This window comes from Bos indicus, chromosome 10 (genome assembly GCF_029378745.1).
Source record: "Bos indicus isolate NIAB-ARS_2022 breed Sahiwal x Tharparkar chromosome 10, NIAB-ARS_B.indTharparkar_mat_pri_1.0, whole genome shotgun sequence".
NCBI classification, from domain to species: domain Eukaryota; kingdom Metazoa; phylum Chordata; class Mammalia; order Artiodactyla; family Bovidae; genus Bos; species Bos indicus.
The window spans coordinates 78955548-78983492 of record NC_091769.1 but is presented as its reverse complement, the minus strand read 5'-3'; the positions used below and the strand labels follow the sequence as shown (position 1 = coordinate 78983492).

At 39.4% G+C, this 27945-nt stretch overlaps 1 protein-coding gene across 9 annotated transcripts in view; it reads right to left on the bottom strand.

Moving 5' to 3' along the window:
* The window catches only part of PALS1 (protein associated with LIN7 1, MAGUK p55 family member), a 90832-nt gene extending 74907 nt beyond the window's left edge, over positions 1-15925 (bottom strand). For 4 of the 9 annotated variants that reach the window (XM_070797739.1, XM_070797738.1, XM_070797736.1 and 1 more), the window contains exon 1: positions 15775-15925. The gene's annotated coding sequence lies outside the window, so the exon portion shown is untranslated. Of the gene's footprint in view, positions 1-14747; positions 15191-15239; positions 15574-15774 lie in introns of those variants that run through there. The other 5 variants (XM_019969083.2, XM_019969084.2, XM_070797737.1 and 2 more) reach the window with 5 other exon arrangements.
* Positions 15926-27945: the final 12020 nt, after the last annotated feature.

Below are 27945 nucleotides of genomic sequence, written 5' to 3'. Positions count from 1 at the left end.
TCCAGGTGTTAACTGCCTGGCCCAGGTTCAATCGCTGGTGAAGGAACTGAGATCATGCAAGCTGCACAGTGTGGCAAAAAAAGAAAAAGAAAAAAAGAAAAAAAAATGGAAGAAAAAAAGAATGTCACCTGCTTATTTCAAATTTTTTTAATGTAGCTGCTGCTGCTGCTGCGTCACTTCAGTTGTATCCGACTCTGTGTGACCCCAGAGACGGCAACCCACTAGGCTCCTACTAGAGCATAAAGCCCTATATGAACTGACACGGAACAAAAAAAGCAAGTGAATTAATTAATGGTACTTGCATATTACCCAGGGGCTTCCCTGGTGGCTCAGATGGTAAAGAATCTGCCTGCAATGAATCTGCCTGCAATGCAGGAGACCCAGGTTTGATCCCTGGGCTGGGAAGATCCCCTGGAGAAGGAAATGGCAACCAACTCCAGTATTTTGCCTAGAAAATCCCACAGACAGAAGAGCCTAGGGGGCTACAGTCCGTGGGGCTGCAAAGAGTCAGGCACGACTGAGCGACAAACACACACACATACGTATCATCCCATTTTTATAAATGCACATAAAAACATTTTTAAAGTTATTCACAAAAAATCCAGAAAAATATACGGAATATTGTTTTCACTTAGTATCTCTGAAAAATAAGGATAACTTATTTATCAGGTTTTACTTCCTGCACAATTTGGACACCTTACAAAAAACTGACAAAAAATGTGTTACTTTTATAATTTGAGGGGGGGAAAACCACATAGATAATACTTTTTGAAAGAAAAAGTAGTGACTTTTAAAATTACAACTACCTTCTTAAAGTACAAAACATTAGCAGAAGCACCAAAGCCCTTTCAAGAGTTCTAGAACAATTAGGCAAATAGAAGGAATCAAAATATTATCCCTAAGATCCTAAACAAGTTTATAAACAATTCAACAATAAGAATTTATAAATAAATCACTTAAGCAATCATTAAAACTCTTCAGAAGTCAGGATGTCTTCTACCACACAAAAAGGAATACATTACATCTGTAATTTAAAAATGAGAGGAAACCAGTTTACCAAAGGAGCAACAGCGTTAGTTTAAAGAAAAATTCCAAAACAGACTACTAACACTTTATAATATAGTAAGTCAAGTTCATCTTTCATCGTGTTAATAATACACAATCTCAAACTCTAAGAATCCTAATTTCCAAACTTACAGGGTTAATATTTTGCCTTCTAGATGCCTATTTGTATCCCTATTTTATAAAGATTTTCTCCTTTCCCTTTAATCTTAGGTTGTCAATCCTTTTAGGCAGTTTCCTTCCCTGAAACCCATGTATCACAAGCTGCAGGTCTCTAAAAGTGCATTGTTAAGATACATCAACTTTTGACTTCAAGTGATTTATAGTTTACTAGAGGGAAAAAAAAGACTCCAAAGGTCAGCAAATTAGTAGATGATTATCCCTACCTAGACGGTTTATTGGTATGCAATTCAATAGGCAATTAAAAAAAAATCTGCATTGTCACTGAAGGAATACCAAATAATCACTTCAGAATTATCAGAACAAAAAAACTGACTAAAATTAATAATCCATAGAGAATACTTTCAGGACCAGACGTTATGTTATCAAAACAGGAAAGGCGAATTTGAGAAGGAAGAAGACTGATGAGGATACAAATGTCACCAAGTTTAGAATCCACTGAACTTTTAGCACTACAGAACTGCTGACTGAGAATATGAGTCATGTTCTGATTTTGATCAGTCTTAGAAGGCAGTAAAACATAATGAGGACATTATAAGAAATAAGAATGAAAGGTCAATCTGGAAGATTACTGTACAGAAATCTTAGTTATAAAAGGTTACTAAACTATTCATCCATTCAACAATGTAAGTACTCATTTGGTACAAAAACTTGGGATAGTCACTGGCAAAAAGATTGCTAAGGCAGAGTGTCCAAATTCTTAGGGAACTTAAATTCTAGTGTGAAAAACAAGTATAAGTATACAAGCAAACAAACAAAACCTCTACAGAACTTCAATGCTATTTGGTAAGTGCTGCACTACAACTGCAGAAAACGCTACAGGAATTACCTATGGAAGAGCATCCTAAGAAAACTTGTATAAATGGGAAAGAATGTAAGACCCAAGACATATATGAAAGGCTTCCATTACACAAAAGGAAAAAGAGTAAACAAAACACTAATTCAAGCACTCTAACATGAGTAAAATTAAACAAATGGTTTCTAAACATAAAATTTTAAATCCCCATAATGAAGCTCAACTCTAAAAACTATGCTTTTTAAGCCTATTTTAAAGTGTAGTAAAAATGACCTAGTGAAAAATACCCTTGGATTGATGTTTGAGAGTCAGTAAGAGAAACTAGTAATGCTGAGGAGAACTTGATCTCACTACATACGTAAGCTGTTTATAAATAGAGCAAACTGTTTTTCCCCCACTGACTTTCACTGTTATTTCAGAGATGACAGAAGCTTTACTTCAACACAAAATTACAATTAACCATCACTGACTCAGTCTATGATAACCAATTCACAAAATTCCTACAAAACTGCTTAATCAAATTATTGATAATCACACCAACTATTCAAAATATATTTATGAAAACAATAGTTCATTGATAGTCCATGTAAGTATCATAAAACAGGTTTGTATTTTTTCTCTTATTTATGGATAAGAATTTATTAAGTGCTTAATATATATACCAGGTACTATGCTAATCATTCTTGATACATCATTTCAACTAATCCTCAAAATAAGACTCTGAGGGAATCTGAATATTCCACTTCAAAAGCTGACATTTTGGCAAAAGGGTTATTTTGAGATAAGGCAATTAAAAAACAGCATACAACAGAAAAAAACTGCCTTCCCCTATCAGACTTAAAAAGCAGGGCATAAATTTTCCTTTTTAAAGGTAACATGAATTTTCATTTCTAAAGTACCAGAAAGAGAACTCAATCCTCAGAGTTGACTCTTATCAATGCAGATGACACAGACATAAATCTGTATAACAAACCTGACTAAAATAATCTTTGTATTCACTAGTTGCTCCCACATATTTATTCCCACAATTTGCAGGCCCTAAAAAGCCTCTTTCCTTTGTCTTGTCTCTATTCCACAATTTATCGCTCAGATTCACTGCTTCTATGGTCTCCAATTCTTTCCTCTGTAGCCCTCCATATGCATAAGTGACAAACCATTTCTTCTGTTACTCTGTCTTTTGTCAGTTTAATTTGCAGAGCCCCAGACAAAGAACCTAGGAGGAAAGAGAAAAAGGTTTTTCCTTCCCTCAGTTCATTTCAGTCGCTCAGTCGTGTCCGACTCTTTTTGATCCCATGAACCACAGCACGCCAGGCCTCCCTGTCCATCACCAACTCCCAGAGTCCACCCAAACCCATGTAGATCGAGTCAGTGATGCCATCCAGCCATCTCATCCTCTGTCGTCCCCTTCTCCTCCTGCCCTCAATTTTTCCCAGCATCGGGGTCTTGTCAAATGAGTCAGCTCTTTGCATCAGGTGGCCGAAGTATTGGAGTTTCAGCTTCAATATCAGTCCTTCCAACGAACACCCAGACTGGTCTCCCTTAGGATGGACTGGTTGGATCGCCTGGCGGTCCAAGGGACTCTTAAGAGTCTTCAACACCACAGTTCAAAAGCATCAATTGTTTGGCATTCAGCTTTCTTTATAGTCCAGTTCTCACATCCATACATGACCACTAGAAAAACCATAGCCTTGATTAGACAGACCTTTGTTGGCAAAGTAATGTCTCTGCTTTTGAATATGCTATCTAGGTTGGTCATAACTTTCCTTCCAAGGAGTAAGTGTCTTTTAATTCCATGGCTGCAATCACCATCTTCAGTGATTTTGGAGCCCAAAAAAATAAAGTCTGAGACTGTTTCCACTGTTTCCCCATTTATTTGCCATGAAGTGATGAGACCAGATGCCATGATCTTCGTTTTCTGAATGTTGAGCTTTAAGCCAACTTTTTCACTCTCCTCTTTCACTTTCATCAAGAGGCTTTTTAGTTCTTCTTCACTTTCTGCCATAAGGGGGCTATCATCTGCATATCTGAGGTTTTTGATATTTCTCCCAGCAATCTTCATTCCAGCTTGTGCTTCTTCCAGCCCAGCATTTCTCATGATGTACTCTGCACATAAGTTAAAGAAGCAGGGTGACAATATACAGCCTTGACATACTCCTTTTCCTATTTGCAGCCAGTCTGTTGTTCCATGTCCAGTTCTAACTGTTGCTTCCTGACCCACATACAGGTCTCTCAAGACGCAGGTCAGGTGGTCTGGTATTCCCATCTCTTTCAGAATTTTCCACAGTTTCTTGTGATCCACATAGTCAAAGGCTTTGGCATAGTCAAGAAAGCAGAAATAGATGTTTTTCTGGAACTCTCTTGCTTTTTCCATGATCCAGCAGATGTTGGCAATTTGATCTCTGGTTCCTCTGCCTTTTCTAAAACCAGCTTGAACATCAGGAAGTTCATGGCTCACGTATTGCTGAAGCCTGGCTTGGAGAATTTTGAGCATTACTTTGCTAGTGTGTGAGATGAGTCCAATTGTGCGGTGGTTTGAGCATTCTTTGGCACTGTCTTTCTTTGGGACTGGAATGAAAACTGACCTTTTCCAGTCCTATGGCCACTGCTGAGTTTTCCAAATTTGCTGGCATATCGAGCGCAGCACTTTCACAGCATCATCTTCCGGGATTTGAAATAGCTCAACTGGAATTCCATCACCTCCACTAGCTTTGTTCATAGTGAAGCTTTCTAAGGTCCACTTGACTTCACATTCCAGGATGTCTGGCTCTAGGTGAGTGATTATACCATTGTGATTATCTGGGTCATGAAGTTCTTTTTTGTACAGTTCTTCTGTGTATTCTTGCCACCTCTTCTTAATATCTTCTGCTTCTGTTAGGTCCCTACCATTTCTGTCCTTTATTGAGCCCATCTTTGCATGAAATGTTCCCTTGGTATCTCTAATTTTCTTGAAGAGATCTCTACTCTTTCCCATTCTGTTTCTTTGCATTGATCGCTGAGGAAGGCTTTCTTATCTCTCCTTGCTATTCTTTGGAACTCTGTGTTCAAATGGGTATATCTTTCCTTTTCTCCTTAGCTTTTAGCTTCCCTTTTTTTTACAGCTATTTGTAAGGCCTCCTCAGACAGCCCTACAACCTCTGAATCAGGCACAAGTACAAGCCCCATTCTGCAGAGAAGCAATCAGATTTTCACAGGTTAACCTGCCCAGAGTCACACACAAGTCAAGAAGCACCAATCTGATTCCACAGTATGAGTACTTAGTTGGTGCAAGGTTTGTAACTATGATCTCTATCATAAAAGCCCATAATTCATCCATTCACATTTAATATTTGTAAAGAAAGCTAATTAGACAATCCCCCCCCATCCATCAATAAACACATTTATGGTCAACACCAAATAAATGGCATCTCAAATTCTCTCAGGCTACAGGAGGTAACTAGGTTAGAACAGTCTCTGGGATGAAACTTACAAGTAAGGCTAAGGTTTAATAAGTAAATGATTAAAAAGTGCAAATTGATAACATCCATCTGCTAAGTCGCTTCAATCGTGTCCGACTCTGTGCGACCCCATAGACGGCAGCCCACCAGGCTCCACCGTCCCTGGGATTCTCCAGGCAAGAACACTGGAGTGGGTTGCCATTTCCTTCTCCAATGCGTCAAAGTGAAAAGTGAAAGTGAAGTTGCTCAGTCCTGTCCGACTCTTCGCGACCCCATGGACTGCAGCCCACCAGGATCCTCTGTCCGTGGGATTTTCCAGGCAAAAGTGCTGGGGTGGAGTGCCACCACCTTCTCCAATCCATCTACCATGTGCCATATTAAGCAGAGAGATATTAAAATAAAAAGACGTAGCCCCTACCCTTAAGGAGCTTACAATTTACAGGTTCAAAGATCTTCACTTTAATTCAAATACAATTTAAATACTAAATTAAAGATGTCTTTCCTAAAAAAAGATTCTTACCAAAAAGACAGTGTTAAACCTGGTAAATCTAAAAGCAGGCTAAAATACAAAGTAGAAAAACCCAAGGGCTTTGGAGAAAAATAAACTGAGTTCAAATACCTGCTATCAGTTACAACAGGAATCAGGATAAAATAATCTCTCTGAGCCTCTATTTGGTCACAAAGTTGTTAATGTTTAGAACTACATACAAAGGATGACAAACTAAGAGATGGGGCAGAGGATACAGTTCTGGGTTGGGTTAGGGAAAAGAAAAAAGTACTGTGATTCAGCCAAATTAAATACTATTCTCACTATAAAACTGAAATAAAAGGATAAGGCAGAAAGTATAAGGGTAAGAAATAAAGTATAAAAGATTAAAATGTAAAAAGAACACTGTCCCTTTAAGATGCCTACAAAGAACCACCAAATTTCCTTTCATAAACTCTTAGGTATCTACTGATTACTTGTAAGTGAATCATTATTTTGAAAAACGTCTGTAGCTTATTTGCTTATTTGTATAGTCCTCAGATAAATCACCTGGCCAGAGGTTAACTCTGGGATTCACGATACAATTTCCTTGAATGCCCTGATGGTTATATACAATAATGAAAATGTTCTGTATCTGCATTGTGCGGTACTAACACAGCCAAACTGGCCATATACAGCTAACAAGCACTTGAAATGTGGCATGGGTAACTGAAGAACTGAATTCTTAATTTTAGTTAATCGAAATTTAAACAGTCACATGTGGCTGGTGGCCACTATACTAGAGAACAGAGCCCCAGAGAAACATGTGGTCACATGCACTTTCATAAACTAAAGTTACAGGAACATTCATGGTAACGTTTACTCATAATAACCAAAAGTTAGAAACAACTCACCAACAGTAACACAGTTAAATAAACCTTGATATATAATTTTTAAAAATTATAAGTCTGCAACACTATAAAAGGAACCTTACAATTTATTTGCATATTATTTAAGCAATTCTGTGATTCTGTCCATTTCAAACAACTAATAAATTCTCTTAATCCAACTTAGTCTCTAAGGGACCATCCATACTTACTTCAAAGCCAGGCCTTTGAGGGCAGTGACTTCATCTAATACTTCCTTATATCCCACCCAAAGTCTCCACATTATAAATATTCAGAATTTACGTTTAATCTTCTGAATAAACTAGTTATAATGATCACTTGTAAACCAAAGAAAAACCAACTCATACATAAGTATCATACAGATAATATAATCAATGTAAAGCTAAATTTAAAAAATCTGCTTAAAAACAAACTTTTCTTTCACACTAAGTATAATACAATTGCATTCTAAGCTATAACTGTGATTAAACAATAATATAAAATTTTCTTAGTAAAATCTGATAAGACTTTGCAACAGCTTCTGCTTAAGCTTGAAGGGAAAAATGGAGAACATGGGACAAGAAAACAATCTCTGGGGAGTCCAGAGACAGGTAATAACAGAGCTAACAAGCCACACAACAGAGCAATGAAATGAGTACTAAAAAGATACCCCATCTGGTACGTGAGATCCAACCCCAGTTCTGCCACTAACTACTGGCGCAAAATTAACCCAACAGCCAGGTATGTGGCATCTCTGCCTCTGATCTGCCAAAAAGCACTGACATTTTTTTTTTTTTGGAGGAGCGAGGGGAGTTAAAATTTCAAATTCAGCTCTATCTGGACAGAAATTCAGAAAGAAAGAAAAACTTTCTGAAGCATCCCTTATGTCCCAAACATTAAACAAAAATGAGCACCTAAATTTAAGTACTTTTAAAGTACAACCAAATCCTAGCAGAGCACCCAGTTCAGTTCACTCACAGGAGTCAGTCAATTAATTTAAATATATACAATCTTACAGGCACTTCTGAAGCACTCAAAATACAGAAAACCTACTTCTTAGGTCCTATCAAAATAAGGCATTTTAAGTGACATTATCAAACATTTTTTGTGACAATGTAAAATTCTCAAAACAAGAAATTATATTTTAACACAAACTCTCAATTTTTTCATGTGAAGTTTCTGATACTACTGTGAAGCCAAACAGTTACAACTTACATGTCCAATAAGCGTAATTCAAAAGATAATTTAGCTATAAATATAAATACAACCATAATTTCTAATATTTGGACAACTACACACTGTAAAATAACATAAAATGGCGTGGTGGTGGGAGCAAATCTTATTAAGTATCTGCTACATGTCAGAATATTTTGTTCAGTACCTTCCATACCCTATCTTATCTTTTTCAGTCATCTTCCTAGATGGCCACCTGTTAAAGATAAGGAAAATGAAGGCGTGGCTGCGAATTACAGCACTGAATAACCTTCCAACTCAGCTGATCTTAAAGTCTTTCTGCTACATTACTGTAATTATTTTCATTTTTCCTGCTGACTTTTGCCCAAAATCAAAATAGGCAAACTAAGTCCACAGGCCAAATAAGGCATACCTTGTTTTTGTAAACAAAGTTTTGCTGGAACACAGATTCATTTGGCCGTCTTTGCACTGTACAGCAGAGCTGGACACCTGCAACAGAACTGGGACAATCTGCAAAGCTTACAGTAGTTACTACCTGGCCTTTTATAGAAATTTGCCAACCCCTGCCTTAAAGTATCAAAAATGCAAAGAACCTCAGAGGCCTCAAAACTTCAATGTTTAGCTTCTTTGAGACAACTATTAAGAAAGAAGAACTTCAAAATTACATGAGAGAAAATTGCTTGAAACTTTATGTTTAAAGCCTAATAAGCTCAAATTTATAAAAGTGATAAAATTAAATAGCTTGATTATGAAGTTACTGAACCCTTGTTATTTGTTTTGAAGGGAAGGTGGTAAGGTTTTGAATCTCAGTACTCCCACCAGGGATGGAACCTGTGCCTGCTCCTGCAGGGGGAGTGCAGAGTCCTAGCCTGCCAGGGAACTCCCCATGAAACCTTATTCTTAACAATTAAAGTGTCTTCTGTAGTAGAAAGTGATGGAGGAAAAACTTCACAATTCACCATATTAAAACATATTTAATAAACATGTACCTTTTTACTATGTACCCACATTTTTTCATGAAGAACATCTTCAGTATAGCAAAACAGAGCCTGGCATTTCAAGTAGTTTATACTTCACTTCACACTTTTTAATACATTCACTGAATTCCTTACACTTGGATCAAACCAAACATTTATGTGATTACTCAAGGGTCTAGTTGATTTTCTTGTGTTGAAGGAGCTTTCTCCACCCCCGCCACCCCCCGTGGTATGTGACATTCCCATTGCTTTCATTCCAAGTAAAAAATCTCCCAATTAAATCATTTTATCTTCATTCAAAATATACTTCACTATCACTTAAACAATTTGCTTAAATTAAGCCAGCGTGAGGAAATGCTTGATTACAGTGTTACAAACATTTTCTTTCTTCATTTAGCAATCTGAAACAGGAGTCCCATAGCGGTAAAGTACAGTCTATAAACTCCAGTATAGATAGATCAAGAAGTCCTACAACATATGAAACGTACACAACTGTTAATGAATACCTTGACTTTGATGACTTTATAAACACTTTCAAAAAATCCTATATTCAGTTTCCTTTTTAAGAAAAATGTCACTATCAAAGGAAAATAACCCAAAATTATTTAGTTTGCAACAACTCTGGAGTTATTCCCAGAAACACACAAGGCCACGTCAACACTGAAAAATTAATCAGTGTAATTCACTGTATTAACAGATTTAAAAAATTCAAATGGTCACCTCAATAGATGCAGAAAGGCATGACAAAATTCAACATCTATTCATGATTAAAAACGCAAACAACCCCCCTCAAACTCTCAGCAACCTCAGAACAGAAGGAAATTTCCTTAATATGATTTATAGAATCTACAAAATGACTTACATCTAGCATTATACTTTAAAGGTGAGACTGAATGCTCTAAGATTGTGAACAAGGCAAGGACGTTCCCTTTCAACCCTATTGGAAGTCCTAGACGCTGCACAAAGTCAAGAAAAAAAAGACATACAGGAAAGGTAGGTAGGTTTCTCTATTCATAAATGACATGACTGCCTCCTTAGACAAATTCCAAAATATCTACAGGAAAAAGCTCCTAGAAATTATAAATGAGTTTAATAAAAACTCAAAATACAAAAGCAACATATAAAAATTGATTGCATTTCACATACTAGCAATGGTCAACTGGAAAGACAAGGTTTTAAAAATGACATTTGCATTAGGACTAAAAAACTGAAATACTTAGGTAGAGAACTAATAAAACATTTGCAGGATCTACATGTTGAAAACTATGAAACATTCATGAAATAAATAAAAGACCTAAATAGAGAGAAACATCATGTTCATAGATTGGAAAACTCTATTTTGTTAAGACGTCAATTATCAAATTAATCTACAACAACTTCAAAATCCTCGGTTCAGTTCAGTCACTCAGTCATGTCCGACTCTTTGTGACCCCATGGACTGCAGCACACCAGGCCTCCCTGTCCATCACCAACTCCCAGAGTTTACTCAGATTCATGTCCATTGAGTCAGTGATGCCATCCAATCATCTCGTCCTCTGTTGTCCCCTTCTCTCGCCTTCAGTATTTCCCAGCATCAGGGTCTTTTCAAATGAGTGAGCTCTTCGCATCAGGTGGCCAAGGAATCAGAGTTTCAGCTTCAGCATCAGTCCTTCCAATGAGTATTCAGGACTGATTTCCTTTAGGATGGATTGGTTGGATCTCCTTGCAGTCCAATGGGCTCTCAAGAGTCTTTTCGAACACCACAGTTCCAAAGCATCAACTCTCTGGCACTCAATTTTCTTTATGATCCAACTCTCACATCCATACATGACTACTGGAAAAACCATAGCTTTGACTAGATGGACCCTTGTTGGCAAAGCAGTATCTCTGCTTTTTAATATGCTGTCTAGGTTGGTCATAACTTTCCTTCCAAGGAGCAAGCATCTTTTAATTTCATGGCTGCAATCACCATCTGCAGTGATTCTGGTGCCCACAAAAATAAAGTCTGACACTGTTTCCCCATCTATTTGCCATGAAATGATGGGACCAGATGCCATGATCTTAGTTTTGTGAATGCTGAGTTTTAAGCCAACTTTTTCACTCTCCTCTCTCACTTTCATCAAGAGGCTCTTTAGTTCTTCTTCACTTTCTGCCGTAAGAGTGGTATCATCTCCATATCTGAGGTTATCGATGTTTCTCCTAGCAATCTTCATTCCAGCTTGTGCTTCATCCAGCCCAGCGTTTCTCATGATGTACTCTACATATGTTAAATATGCAGAGTGACAACACACAGCCTTGACATACTCCTTTCCCTATTTGGAACCAGTCTGTTGTTCCATGTCCAGTTTTAACTGTTGCTTCCTGACCCGCATACAGGTTTCTCAAGAGGCAGGTCAGGTGGTCTGGTATTCCCATCTCTTTCCAAATTTTCCACAGTTTCTTGTGATCCACACAGTCAAAGGCTTTGGCATAGTCAAGAAAGCAGAAATAGATGTTTTTCTGGAACTCTCTTGCTTTTTCCATGATCCAGCGAATGTTGGCAATTTGATCTCTGGTTCCTCTGCCTTTTCTAAAACCCAGCTTGAACATCTGGAAGTTCATGGAATTTATATATATTTATAGCAATAAGCTGATTATAAAATTTAGGCAAAAGTACTAAAATAGCCAAAACAATTTTGGAAAAAAAAAAAAAAAAGTTGGAGAATTCACATTACCTGATTTCAAGACTTAATTTTAAACCTATATTAATCAAGACACTGTGATACTGGTGGGAAAAAAAAAAGCCAAATACAACAAGGGAACACAGAGGAGGCTAGAAAGAAACCCACACAAATGTAGTCAAATGGTTTTTGACCAAGAAACAAAGACAATTCAATGGAGAATAGTCTTTTTAACAAACAGACATGGAACAACTGGACAAATAGGTGAAACTCAACTTACAGCTGTACACAACAAGTAACTCAAAAGTATAACACAGATCGAAAGGTAAAATATATAATTTATAGAAGACGACATAGGAGAAAATCTTTGTGATCTTGGTTTGGCAAAGAGTTCTTATATACTATACCAAAACTAAGACTCATAAAAGAACATATTGATACTTTGCACTTAACCAAAATTTAAAACTTCTGTACTTCAAAAGACACAGCTGAGAAGGAAGGAAAAGGCAGGCCACAGACTCGAAGAAAATCTCTGCAAACCACATATCTGACAAAGGACTAGAAAAAAATCAGACAATAAGAAAATTCAATTTAAAAATGGAAAAAGATTTGAAACTTGGACACTTCATCAAAGATATGCAGATGGCAAGTAAGCACTGAAGTGATGCTCCTCATCAATATTCACGAGAAAAATTCAAATAAAAACCACAATGAAATACTGTTATATATATATATATACCTATTACAATGACTAAAATTAAAAAGAGTGATCATACCAAGTGTTGATGAGGACATAAAGGAATTAGAATACTCATACACCACCACTGAGAATATAATTCAGCCTCTTTGGAAAATGTATTTTTGAGTGTATAGTTTCCTACACTACTGTGACAAGTTGCCACAGATTTAGTGGCTTAAAACAACATAAACTTATTATTTTACAGTTCTGTAGGTTAAATATCTGACACAGGTCTCTCTGGGTGAAAATCAAGTTGTTGGCAGAACTCCATTCTTTTCCATGAGGTCTAAAGATTAATCCATTTCCTGGCCTTATCAAGAGACCATATTTCTTAGCTTATGCCCCAAATTCTCCAACCTCAAAACTGAGAACTCTGCATCTCTCTGTCCCTGCTCCCACTGTTACATCTTTCTACCTTCTCTTCCCCTTTTAAGAACCTTTGTGATACTCTAGGCACAGCACCTGGATAACCTCAGGATAAACTCTATCTTAAAGTCAGTTGATTAATTCCACCTACAACTTTAATTCACTTTTGTCATGTAATCTAATTTATTCACAGTTTCCAAGGAGCAGAACATCTTGGGCCACTATTCTACCTAACACATATTTTTAAAGTTAAACATACACTTCCCACATGACCCAGAAATTTCACTTGGAGGTGCTTATCCAAGAGAAATGAAGGCTTGTGTTCACATAAAAACTTGCTAACAAAGATTTATAGCAGCTTTATTCATAGTTCAAACAAAAAACTCAAATGTCTTTCAACTGGTAGATGGATAAATCGTGATGCATCCATACACTGGAATACTACATTCAGCAACATAAAGAATTGCTAACACACTCAACATCAAGAAACACTCCAAAGTATTACACTAAATTAAAGAAACCAGACTCAAAAGGCTAAACACTATATAATTCCATTACCTGATATTCTAGAAAAGACAAATTACAAGGAAAGACAATAATCAATATCAGTTGCCAGCAGTTAAAGACTATAAAAGAGCAGCTCAAGGGAATTTCAGGGGCTGAACTGTTACTGGGTGTCTCAATTTTGGTAGTTGCATAGCTCTATGTATCTGTCAAAATAACTGTACAACAAAAAGAGTTAATTTCACTTCACCAAAATTAAAAATAAAGTTAAAACCTTTGTTAAAGAAGGAAAATAATTATATCATTTCTCACCCATCAAACTGGCACAAATTAAAAAATCTGATGCCAATCTGGCAATTCTAAACGTGGATAATGGATAAGGGTGACTCATACACTGTTGGCAGGTCTGTAAATTGTTACAACTTTAGAGTATTATTTGGCAGCTGGCAAAGTTGAAAATGCACATCAACCTATGGCCCAGGAATTCATTCCAGAGAAAACTTTACAAATGTGTTCAAGGAGATACACATACGGATGTTCACTAAACATTGTCTGAAATACTGAAAAACTGAGAATAATCCTTCAGTCAAGGAATGAATTAATTGTGGTTAGTGGTTATTTTAAAAAGAAAAAGAAAAAATGCACGAGGGAAAAAATTCAACTCTGCTGGCTCCATATATGATTTTTCAGAAGAGTTTAACTTATCATAAGGCAAGCATTTTAGCATTTAGTTCCAACTCTGCTGCTAACTAATCTATCTACATACCTCACTTTCTTTTTCTTGGAAAATGAAGAGGTTAGACTATACAAAGACTAAAGATTATTTCCAACTCAACAAGGATACTGATACCAAAAAAGGGCCAAATTTCTTTTATGTCTGTGATGAGCTTTTTAATCATGTAATAACCATTCAGAAAGAGCATATAAACTTCTAAACTCACCCTACTAACTTGGTGGTGGTGGTATAGTCACTAAGTCGTGTCCAGCTCTTGCGATCCCATGGACTGTAGCCTGCCAGGCAGAGTTCCCGGGATTCTCCAGGCAAGAATACTGGAGTGGGCAGAGGATCTTCCTGACCCAGGAATCAAACCCAGGTCTCCTGCACTCCAGGCAGATTCTTTACCGATAGAACTAAGAGGGAAAGTTCTACTACTACCTTGGGCAACCCTCAAGTAAAATTTGCATATCCTTTTGTAGTTTATCATTCTAAAATACGTTAATATTAATGAGTCAATCTTCTCAACTTCAAGTCTGTGTGGCCAGAAGTCATTGAACTACATGGCAAGTTTACTTGACTTTAACAAAGATAAAATCATGAATTTCTTTCTGTATTTTTTTTGCCTGTTTCATCTACAGAGTTCCTACACTGTAATAGCTTCTGCTTGCTACAATAGTATAAAAAGCCTTTTAAAACCTGTAACATGCAAATCTATAGAAATCTAGTAAATAGTAGTCTACTATCCAAAAGAGCTTATTTAACAATTTCATTATCCCAATACTTACACTTCAAAGACACCAATAACCAGCATGCCACTTGTTCCTATTGAAGAATTTGTTAGGTTATTAATTTCTGGTATAATCCAAAAGCATAACTAGAACACTATCATTAACACGTAACACTTTAAAAAAACACAAATATTAACACCTTTCACCTTGTCATTAAAATCGAAATTTCAAAACGTTTGTTCCAAGGGCTTGCCAAATCTAAATTTTCACAATTCTAAACGAGAACGGAGATAAAAACACACACTATGTACTACTTCTAAAAACCTCCTAGGTATGAGATTTTAATTTGAACGTCAACTGCCAAGAAAAACCTTAAGACGGAAACCTAAATTCTGAACATCTTACAGTATGTCAATCAACTAGACAGAAGGTGAGTTATTATCATTAGGAAGTTACATAATTTGCACCCAAGATTGTTTAAACTCTCTCGTTAAACGCAGCTGACAACAATTTACAAGCTTCCAACTTCAATCTGAAAACTTAAATTACCAGAAACCATGAACGGGATTAGGCTTTTCTTTAAAAATGGTTGCGAGGAAGTAAGAACTGTTTGTTTCAAGACTGCAGCGAGGAGCCGAATACCAGCAGCTGAGTCAGGCAGAGAAACGACGACTACATTCCGTCTACCAGAGGAAAGTGTTCCGTGTTCTTCGCCCCGCCAAGATCCCGGACCCGGCCTGGAGCGAGTCCGGAGAGTTGCGAACCCCGAGGCGCGGGCGCAGAGGGCAGGCGCCTCCCTGCACCTCGGGCCGGGAGGGCAGGAGACCCGCCGTGGTGGGTCGTTAGCCAAGGCAGAGGGAGCGGGCACCGCCAGGCAGCGTTCCTCCGAGGGACAAAGGTTGAGCTAACACCCTCCGCTGCCGGCCAGGCTCCCGCTGCCTGGAGCAGCCCGCGAAGCAGCCCGGGGTCCCGCCCTGGCCCGCGCGTGGGGGAGGGGGTGAGCGCGGCCGTGCCTCCCCCAGCCGCTCGCGGGGACCTGTTGATTAAGACCGCCACACCGAGCCGCCGCCGGTCAGCCTCTTACCTCCGCGCCACGGCGGCCGCCGCTCCTCCCGCCCCGGCCTCCTCTAAACACTGCAGAAACGACAGCTTCCCAGCGGCACTTAAAATACCGGATAAAGAATCCAGAAACTCGCGATTCCCTACCTCACAATCTTAAATCCCCGCCCCCGCCCCACCCCCAGTCGCCGCCGTCGCCGCCAGTGACTCCACCTCGAGACCGCGCAAGACCGCGCACGCGCTCCCGGGACTCTGGCGCAGTGGGCGCGCCTATCCCAGCCGCTCCTCTGCACGCCTGCCCGCTGTTTGGCAGAGAGGCTCGCGCGATTCGCCCAATCCCGAGCCGGCGCGGAGAACGGGCCCTCTCATTGGTCCGCTCTGCAGCTCCCGAGGGGCCGGCCGCGCGCGCACTCGCGCGCCTCAAGTGGAAAACGCGAAGTGTTTCGGGCTTTCAGGCGCTGGGGAACTGCTTTTGGCTTGAGCTCACTGGCCAGGTTATGTGAGGACGTGAGGTTTCGCTAAGACGCAGTGGGCGGGCTCACGGTCTCCAGACCTTTCTTATCTCCCCGAATGTCCGTCAGCTGCTGAAGAAAATCTGGTTTCCCTTGAGGCTACTCGTCATGTCCTGTGAAGCACGTCACACAATCTAACATTTGTGTAAAAAAGAACCATGGCATACCCGAGCACCTGGATGCGTGTGGTGTCCCACGAAAGAATTCTCTGCTACCATGGAAGACTTCACAAAGCCAGAACCAAGACCGAATTCTGAAAACCAGACAGGAAGGATGCCACAGAAGAGGGCCACAGCTGTTGCACAAAACTCAAGTACCTGGGCCAACCCACATCCAGTGCAAGGAAATCCACATGAACAGTCTTCAAGATTCCCTGGAAACTGTTAGCCATATCCAGAAAGGAAAGGAAAGAAAAAATGTGTGTGAGAAGAGATCGATTTCCTTTTCTAAGTTGTTAAATACGGAAATAAGTAATAATTCAAGAAACTTCCTTTAGTTCCTCGATGAGTTTTTGTTTGTTTTCCTTTTAGCTCGGGGTTTCTCAACTTTAGCGGTATTGATGTTTGGGCCAAGTAATTCTTTGGGGGCTGTCCTGTGCAACCCACTCCAGTATTCTTGCCTGGAAAATCCCATAGACGGAGAAGCCTGGTGGGCCACAGTCCACGGGGTCGCAAACAGTCGGACACAATTGAGTGACTTCACTTTCTTTCTGTGCAATCTAGGATGTGTAGCAGCATCCCCCCTGGTCTCTTACCCCCTAGATACCAACACCACCACTACCCCTATTTGTGACCATCAGAGATGTCTCTAGACGTTGTCAAAGATGTTCTGGGGGACAAACTCGCCACCAGTTAGAATCACTGATGTAGCTTTTCAAAGAAATGGCCTCCTTAGAAAGTAGTCTCTCTTTACCCATCCCTTCCAGTTGCTTGGCCTCAAGCAGTTTTGCAAAAGACCCCACCCAAATGAACCCTCGCTTCCACAGATGTTTCGACTCCTCTGTCACAGGATCTTATCCCAGTAAAATGCTGACAACTATCTTTGAGATAGCAGCTACCGGCCTCAAAATACGTGGACATTCCTTTGTGAAGTGCTATATAAACGTTAATTATTATTTTTACTTTCTAAAGGTATTTTCATCTTCAAAGAGGGTAGAACCTATGGCAAATAAAAAGTTTATTTTCTGGTGAATAGAGCCATTCCCAGAATCCCCAAGTCACTCAAATTACTTGTCTTATGTGCAAATGAAGGACAGCTCAAAGAATGGGAAGTATAGAAACTGGAGGCAGGGTGCCTGGATTTGAGTTTCAGCTTTGATGTTAACTAGTTCTGTGATTTGGATGCCTGACAAGTTTCCCTGGCCTCAGTTTTCTCGTGTGTAAATCAACAAGTTAACTACTTTTTTATCTTTCTAGTTTTAAGATTCCGGAAGTCTCCTTCTTATATGGAATCTAACATGGATAGCATCAGCAGTTGAAAAAATATAATATTCATCCCAAAATAGAATAAAATGGGCAATTTGTGGTTTAAGCTCCAGTCAGAAGAATTGTCTATCCTTGTCACAAAGCAGTTCACCCCCTGAATCACCGTGGCAAATTTGTAACTAAGTCCTTTGGATGAGTAATGAAAGCCAAACTGTAAAATCAAGTGTAACATGGAGAGTGATCATAGTAAATACCCTTCCTCCTTCCTCATTTTGGCATCTGCTCAACCCATCATCTGACAACAGCTTCTATTACATGTTAATGTAATAAAATATTGTGCTATTTTATGTCATTAAAGGTTTTGGGGAAATATATTAATATTGCATTTCAGATATTTGCAAGAAGTCTGAAATCTCAGTTTTCAAGATTCTACCATTAACCATTAGATATGAAATTCTTAACTAAGGTTATTATATCCCTTTGGTTTTATCACCTCTGTGTACCAGTGAAATCTGAATTTTCATAACTGAATTAATAGCCTGATCACTTCATAATTGTATGAACCAGGTGATCAGAAATAATGTAAATTAAAAGAATACTCACTGATTCAGATGTGAGAAGTTATGAAACAACAAATTAGTAGGCATATTAATTATTCAACAAATATCTAAAAATATCTTAAGTGCAAAAAAACCCCAGAAAGCAAACCAACAAACTATAGACTTCTAATTTAATTGGGCTTAGTTGTTATAATTTTGATATTTTATAGTCCTGTACTTCTTAACCTTTCATAAACTTAGCTAGAAATATTATGACCTTAAGCTAGGAACACTATGAGGTTGTTGCCATGTGAAATGGGCAGTCTCACTGTCTGCATTTAGCTTTGGTATTATTCAGTATAGATCAGTATTAATTCAACTCAATCAACTTTCATATTCACTCATTAATTTAAGATACATACCTTGAGTACTTACTCCCTCTGTGCTAAGCACTGGGCTGTAGGGAATCAAAACAGGTGACAGTCCCTGTCCTGGACTATAAAAAGGTAAGAGAACAGACAAGCTAAGACACGTTCGCATAGGTAAAATACAAGGGAAAGTATGGAAATAAGGTGCTCTGAGGACTTTGAGAAGGTAGTCTTATGCTAAGAGAAGCTTTACTAACTTCTAATGGTGGGGGTGAGGGGACCATAGGGATGGAGAGTAAACTACTATGAAAATACCCAAATAATAGGAAAAGATCTCACATATGGCTTTTAAAAGATAGATATAAAATTTTAATCAATTTGAATGACTGAGTGCAGTCCACAGAGACAAATATGGGCTTTTTTATGGGAACAGCAAGTAGTCTACAATAACTTCAGGGTAGGATATTCAATATTTAGGATGTTAGGATCTATCACACTTTTATTTGTACCCTTTTTTGCTGGTTCTGTACCAGGCTGAGGATGTGAGGAAATAAAACATGACCCAGGAGAGTTTTTATTTTGGAGGGAGGATGTAAGCAAATTTGGAGCTTATTTAACAAAGGAAGGTCCAAGACTGAATGCCAAGCGAAAGGAAATCAAGTTTGTTCTCCTTGAAAAGGACTATAATGTTACCCGTATCTTTTTCTCACCAAGCTCCCAATCAAATCTCTATTTTTTTAATGTGTTCATCTCACCAGTCACTTTGATTCATATCCATGTGTGAATACCTATGACTGGATCTGGAGTGGTATCTGTGCTGAACTCCAAAGAGCTGAACCCTAACGCCTCATATGTCTTCTCTCACACCCTCTCTGACTGTGAGAGATTTAACTCCCCCACTACCACTCTGATTTAACTCCACTGCTGTTTCAAAGCAGCCTTGTAAAGAGCCACTTTTGTAAATGCCACGGTCAGTGTTCTGTCCTCATCTTCCTGGAGCCACCAGCAGCATTTGACCCCCATGAGCATTTTCCCCTTTTGTCCTTTGGGCAATAGAAGTACCATTCTACCTTCTTTTCCTACCCATTGGATCCTCCTGCTCAGTCTCCTCTGCTAGTTCTTTTTTATATCCCCCTGAATGCTAAAAGCTGAAGTGTCTCAGGGCTCTCACGTACAATAGTTTACTTTTCTTTCTGCCTAGGTTTGAACAGACAGCCCTATCACTTACTAGGTGTTTGATCATAAGAAAGTCACTTAATGTCGCCAAGATTCGGTTTCCTCATCTATAAATTGAGGATAATAAAAGTAGCTATTTCCAGTGGTTATAAAGACTAAATGAAATGTCTATGTCAAGTGCTTAGAACAGTGTCCACCACTATGTGCATTAACAGAGTTAAATATTCTTATCATCATGTTCTTTATGACTCATCCCAGCATGATTTCCTCTAGTCTCAGTGGCTTTAAATTCCACCTTTACACTATAAACCCAAAGTTTATCTCTAGCCTGAACTTCTATCCTAAACTTTAGAATCATCTATTCAACTGCTCACTCAACATCTCTATTTGAATTTCTAGCTGCTGCTGCTAAGTCACTTCAGTCGTGTCCAACTCTGTGTGACCCCATAGATGGCAGCCCGCCAGGCTCCTCTGTCCCCGGAATTCTCCAGGCAAGAATACTAGAGTGGGTTGCCATTTCCTTCTCCAATGCATGCATGCATGCTAAGTCGCTTCAGTCGTGTCTGACTCTGTGCGACCCCATGGACAGCAGTAGCCCAACAGGCTCCTCTGACCATAGGATTCTCTGGCAAGAATACTGGAGTGGGTTGCTACCTCCTTCTCCTGAATTTCTAGGGAGAATTACAAATTTAATACGTCAAACTTTTCATTTTCGTCCACTTTTATGCATTTCAGGATATGGTAATGCCACTCTTCCAGTTGTTGAGGCTTGCTTTCCCACTGCACATTCAATCCATCAGGAGATTCTTTTATTTCTGCCTTCACAATGTTTCCATTCTCTAACCACTTCTCACCAACTCCACTGCTCCCACCCTACTCCAGGACATCATCATCTGTTGCCTGAATGACTGCAGTATGCTCTTCCCACCCATATTTCTTTTCTGGTTACTGCAACCACAGGGATCCTGCTAAAATAAAAGTGAGATCAAGTCACTGCTCTGCTCAGTCTCTTGCAGCCTGTCATGATCTCCCTGACCTCAACTTTTACTACTCTTTTCCTTCTCATTTCCCACTAGCTAGCTATGCTAGCATCTTTGTTGCTCCTGACAGAGTCCAACAGCTTCTGCCTCAGAGCCTCTGCCTTTGCTTTTTCTTATGCCTGAAACATCCAGTATCCATATGCTTACTCTCCCCTCACTTCCTTTAGGTCTCATTTCAAATGTTATCTTATCAGGGAGGCCTGTCTTATTCTAGATAAAATCTAGAACATCTCTCACGCCCCACCTTCCATCACTCCTTATCCCTTCTCCCCAACTTTATTTTTCACTGTATTCACCATCTGATATGTTGCATATTTGTTATTTTTAATGTAATGGCAAGGACTTTATTTTATTCACAACTACTTATTTTTAGATTCCTCAGTATCTTAAACAGTACCTAAGATGTGGACGTGTGCATGCGTGCATAGTCGCTCAGTCATGTCTGACTCTTTGTAACCACTTGGACTATAGCCCTCCAGGCTCCACTGTCCATGGAATTCTCCAGACAAGAATACTGGAATGGGTTGACATTTCCTACTCCAGGGGAATACATAGACAGTACTTGGCAGATATTTTATGAATGAATGAATGAAACAGATGTGAGTATGTGGAATAGGAATGATAAAAGGATCAAAGAAAAACTTAAGCTTTGTCTAATTTTGGCCTATGACTAGCCCATCTTAAGAATAATTTCTGCCTAAACATGATTGTGTTACTCTTAGATAGTACTGTGTATTGAGGGAGGGAGATAGTATAACAAACACAAAAGAGAAAACTATTTGTTCTTCACCACCTCCTTCCTATGCTTCATGGGTCATTCCAGTTGCTGCAATAAATCCTCATCTGATTAACAGGACTGAGAATTAGAAAACAAAAAGTTCCTTTGAAAGTAGTAACAAATATAACTATTTTGTTGCACTTAACTTTTACTTCTGAACTTTTATGTCTCTGACAAGTTTAGATATCTTGTTTCTAACACCTGACAGATTATAAGGGTTTATTTTGTGTGACCCTTTAGTGGATATGTCAGTTCAGAGCAAACATACCTGTGCCATGAGATAGGGTAGAGAAGTCTTATCATGAGGAAGGGATTTCTGATGGAAATAGCAGATCACATATAGGAGATAATTCTAATTAGGATTTTGCAAAAACTCAGTGGAAACAGATACCTGGGACTCTATAAGCTTCTTTCTCCTGGAAAAGTCCTAACTTTCACATGTGGTATACTCCAGGGGAAACAGAATATGCATTGGCCCTCAACTAAATTTTTAAAAATGTGTTGGGTTGAATAAGAGATCTGGAGTACCACAGAGAACACTTTAGGGCCACTTTCCAGAGTATTTTTTAGAAGAAAATTTCAAACCATATTGAGAAGATAAACTGCTTTAAATCAAGTAAAAGCAAGCAGCGTGAAGCTAGTCCCAGGGCCTGACTAACCAAGTACTTAGACTGAGAGCTTTCAGGTCTCACAGCCCCTGGATAACACTTGAAGCAAATGCAAGAGGCTGGAATAGCAAACAGGAGTGTCCCAAGCCTTATGATATTGATTTGGGGCACAGAAGAACTGAGAACACTTTGGTAACAAGAATACAAATGTGCTGATTTTGTTTTTTCTTTTAAGTCTATAATAGGAGATGAATACACCTAGGATCATGGTGAAATGTGTGAACTGTTGATTTTTTCTTTGGTACTTAAATTTAATTTGTAATACACAAACCAAAGTTTAAAGGCTCTTGAAAGTATGTGGAAACTGAGGGTTTCCTGTTTCTTCTTATCTGGTAACCTAGAAGTCAAAGCCATTACTCAACTATAGCTCAGATGGTAAAGAATCTGCCTGCAGTGCAGGAGACCTGGGTTTGATCCCTGGGTCAGGAAGATCTGCTGGAGAAGGAAATTGCAATCCACTCCAGTATTCTTACCTGGAGAATCCCATGGACAGAGGAGCTGGTGGACTACAGTCCATGGTGTCCAGAGAGTTGGATATGACTAAGTGACTAACATACACACACACAGTTGAACAATTATTCCTTGAAAATCATCTTTTAGCACAATTGTGTTTAGCAGTAAAAAGAGCCAGCTCCTTGTAAAGCATCAGAACATTAATAATTACCTTTCCTTTATGCTATGTTAGGAAAATTATTGTTCCGTTTACATTTGTATTAGCTTTAATGAGAACATTGAGCTGTTTCAAAGGGTATCCAAAATATATTAACAGATTTCAAAAAACATCTAGAAGTTCTTATATAAAATATACCCAGAAGGACAAGCTCTTCTTATAGTAGAATTAGGGTAATTGAGATTTTGTGATGCAAAATTGCACACAAATGTAAATTTATGGTTTTTTAAAAAATATTTATTTTATTTCACGGGGTCTTAGTTTCAGTCCAAGGGATCTTCAATTTTTGTTGCAGTGTGGGAACTCTTGGTTGTGGTATGTGAGATCTAGTTTCCTGATCATGAATGGAACCGGAGCCCCCTGCATTGGTAACTCAGAGTCTTAGCCATTGGACCACCAGGGAAGTCCCCTAATGCCCGTTGCTGAGGGTTAAGAAAGCAGGAGCTCCACTCAGCTGGGTGGCTCTGGATGGGGGTCTCCAGAAGATGTCATCTGGGCCTGTAGTCATCTGAAGTGAGTTGGACTGGAGGAAGTGCTTTCAGGAATATTCCTCAGGTAGCTATCAGCTAGGGGCCTCAGTTTCTGGCCATGTGGACTTTTCCTTAGGACATGACAGCTGACCTCTCCCAGAATAAGCAATCCAAGAGAGGAACAACCAACATAGAAACTGCAGGGCCTTTTTAATGACCTAGCCTTCAAAACCACACCACCCCCAGTGCACTTTATCCACTGAAGCAAACCAGTAAGTTCTGCCTACATCCAAGGCAAGGGCCCCAAAGGCACATTTCTTGAAGGGAGGAGCATCAGGTATCTGTGGACATATTTTTAAAACCACCAGGTAATCTAGCATGTTATAAGTACTTTCAGTTCAGTTCAGTTCAGTTCAGTCACTCAGTCGTGTCCAACTCTTTGCAACCCCATGAATTGCAGCATGCCAGGCCTCGCTGTCCATCACCAACTCCTGGAGTTCACTCAGACTCATGTCCATCGAGTCAGTGATGCCATCCAGCCATCTCATCCTCTGTCGTCCCCTTCTCCTCCCGCCCCCAATCCCTCCCAGCATCAGAGTCTTTTCCAATGAGTCAACTCTTCACATGAGGTAGCCAAAGTACTGGAGTTTCAGCCTTAGCATCATTCCTTCCAAAGAAATCCCAGGGCTGATCTCCTTCAGAATGGACTGGTTGGATCTCCTTGCAGTCCAAGGGACTCTCAAGAGTCTTCTCCAACACCACAGTTCAAAAGCATCAATTCTTTAGCGCTCAGCTTTCTTCACTGTCCAACTCTCATATCCATACATGACCACTGGAAAAATATATAGAGTACATCATGCGAAATGCCAGGCTGGATGGAGCACAAACTGGAATCAAGATTGCCAGGAGAAATATCAATAACCTCAGATATGCAGATGATACCACCTTTATGGCAGAAAGCAAAGAGGAACTTAAGAGTCTCTTGAAAGTGAAAGAGGAGTGTGAACAAGCTGGCTTGAAACTCAACATTCAAAAAATGAAGATCATGGCATTCAGTCCCATCACTTCATGGCAAATAGATGGGGAAACAATGGAAACAGTGACACACATTATTTTCTTGGGCTCCAAAATCACTGCAGATGGAGACTGCAGCCATGAAATTAAAAGACGCTTGCTCCTTGGAAGAAAAGTTATAATCAACCTAGACAACATATTAAAAAGCAGAGACATCACTTTGCCGACAAAGGTCCATCTAGTCAAAGCTATGGTTTTTCCAGTAGTCATGTATGGATGTGAGAGTTGGACCATAAAGAAGGCTGAGAACTGAAAATTGATGCTTTTGAACTGTGGTGTTGCAGAAGACTCTTGAGAGTCCCTTGGACTGCAAGGATATCAAACCAGTCAATGCTAAAGGAAATCAGTCCTGAATGTTCATTGGAAGGACTGATGCTGAAGCTGAAACTCCAATACTTTGGCTACCTGATGTAAAGGACTGATTCATTAGAAAAGACCATGATGCTTGCAAAGATTGAAGGCAGGAGGAAAAGGGGACAACAGAGGATGAGACAGTTGGATGGCATCACCGACTTGATGGACATGAGTCTGAGCAAGCTCCAGGGGTTGGTGATGGACAGGGAAGCTTGGCATGCTACAGTCCATGGGGTCACAAAGAGTGGGACACAATTGAGCGACTGAACTGAACTGCTGCTGCTGCTAAGTCACTTCAGTCGTGTCTGACTCTGTGGGACCCCATAGATGGCAGCCCACCAGGCTCCCCCGTCCTTGGGATTCTCCAGGCAAGAACACTGGAGTGGGTTGCCATTTCCTTCTCCAATGCATGAAAGTGAAAAGTGAAAGGGAAGTCGCTCAGTCATGTCCAACTCTTAGTGGCCCCATGGACTACAGCCTACCAGGCTCCTCCGTCCATGGGATTTTCCAGGCAAGAGTACTGGAGTGGGGTGCCATTGAACTGAACTGAGATAAAATCAAATAATGTTTAAAGCATTATCGCAATCTATTGCGATTCACCCTAACAATAGCTGTATCACTCTTTCCCAAACCCACCCAGGACCTGCCCTAGTCCTTGCAGAAAACCCTTATTTTCTTTCTTATGAGCATAAGAAATGCCGTACTTCCACAGCAGGGCTGATTTCTACACAGAGCAAAACACTTTAGATATGGCACTTTGTCAAAAGGTGTGGACCGTTCAAATAAATTCATACTCTAAAATTCTATAAAGTCTCCCTTGTCTTCAGACTTAGCCTTAGTGAACTTTACTAGATTCCTGCGGCATGAGTCTTCCCTTTCAGAAGTCGTGTTGCTTTTGCCCTAGTAAGATGCCTTTACTTAGGTGTTCAGTGAGCCACAGAGAATTCCTGCCCTGCAAACTCTAGACCTGCTTGATGTATTTAAAGATACAGTGAGTGACTGAAAGTTGCTCAGTCATGTCCAACTCTTTGTGACCCCATGGACTATACAGTCCATGGAATTCTCCAGGCCAGAATACTGGAGTGGACAGCCTTTCCCTTTGCCAGGGAATCTTCCCAACCCAGGGATCAAACCCAGGTCTCCTTCATGGCAGGCAGATTCTTTACCAACTGAGCTATGATACAAGGATCTCTCAAATAACAGACAAGTTATAGTTATGGTGAGGTTATAAATCAGTTCCAAAAGCCATAAAATCTTATTTCATCTAAAAATTGCTCCTACAAAACTTCACCAGTGCACCAGAAAATGTGTTTTCCAGGTAAAATGTATGACTGTGGAAATCGCTTCCTGTAGCCCTCATGCTAGTTGTCCAGCCAGAATATCTGGGATTCCTCTACTTTATCCTGGTCCCATGAAGTGGTACCAGTAGCATTCCCAGTAGCCAGAAAGGTAATAGCCATCTCTGTTGCTCAGAGTCCTGTGGTGATAACAGTGACAGAGGACAAGGGTACACTTCTGATGCCTCAGTCTATTTATGTCTAAAGGCCCTTCTAACAAATATTATTGGAGAAGGCAATGGCACATCACTCCAGGACTCTTGCCTGGAAAACCCCATGGACGGAGGAGCCTGGTGGGCTACAGTCCATGGGGTTATGAAGAGTCAGACACGACTGAGTGAATTTGCTTTCACTTTTCACTTTCATGCATTGGAGAAGGAAATGGCAACCCACTCCAGTGTTCTTGCCTGGAGAATCCCAGGGATGGGGGAGCGTGGTGGGCTGCCATCTATGGGGCTGCACAGAGTCGGACACGACTGAAGCGACTTAGCAGCAGCAAGGACTGACCTTCATATCTAAATTATGGAGATCATCTGCTGTCTAGAGAGGTAACATGGTACTCAAATCAGCCATGTAATTAGCTTTTAGGTCTTTAGTTGAATTTTCCTTAAATATTGACATTAACAGACAATTCCACCTAACTTGACAACCAGATATGCTCAAGATTAATACCTGGTATTTATATGTACCACTCATTTATCCTTTCACATAGAACATTATCTTCATTTTATTGAAAGATTTCCAAAGTATAGTTTAAAACATTTTTGTATTAAAGTATAATGGATCATGAAAATATTTTTTCTTATAATAGACATTGTCTTTAAAGTTTTGTTCTAAGGCTATGCTTACCATATTGGATAGCACAGATATTGAGCTTTTCATACTCATAGAAATTCCACTGGACAGTGCTGTACTGAGGAATCAATGTGTTATCAGATGAACTATTTTTATAGATGTGGAAAATAAGATAAAGGAGTACTAGTACAAAATTCCAAAATCTTAGATAAATGTTATAAACCTGTCTTACGTGTTACATAGTAAAGAATGAGTATTGCAGAAGTTGAAACAACTCAATTATGGAATATTTATGAATTTTCTCTGACCAAAAATCTATTTTTAAGAAAAAAATTCAGTACATTATTAAGAGCAATCAAGTTTGGGTATGTGTGCGTGTAAACCTGATAAAAATTTGCAACTTCAGGATGAACTTCCTAGGGTTTCTTTTTGCTATAAAAATATAGTACTGCCTTAAAAAATAATTTTGTTGAGGTATAATTTATATGCAATAAAATGCATCCACTTTAAAGTAGTAAGTTAGGTAAATGCAAATACCAATGTAACTATTAATACCACCCCAGTTAAGATATACAACTTCTTTTCACCTCAGAGTTTCCTTTACCACCTTGCTGTCAATATCCTGTAGCCCACCTCCACTCCATGAAATTGCTAATTTGTCTTTGTAAATTGATTTTGTCTTGTTTCAGAATCAATTTACAAAGACAAATTAGTAATTTCATGGAGTGGAGGTGGGCCACAGGATATTGACAGCAAGGTGGTAAAGGAAACTCTGGAAGAAACACAAGTTGGAATCAAGATTGCCGGGAGAAATATCAATAACCTTAGATATGCAGATGACACCACCCTTATGGCAGAAAGTGAGGAAGAACTAAAGAGCCTCTTGATGAAAGTGAAAGTGGAGAGTGAAAAGTTGGCTTAAAGCTTAACATTCAGAAAACGAAGATCATGGCATCCGGTCCCATTACTTCATGGGAAATAGATGAGGGAA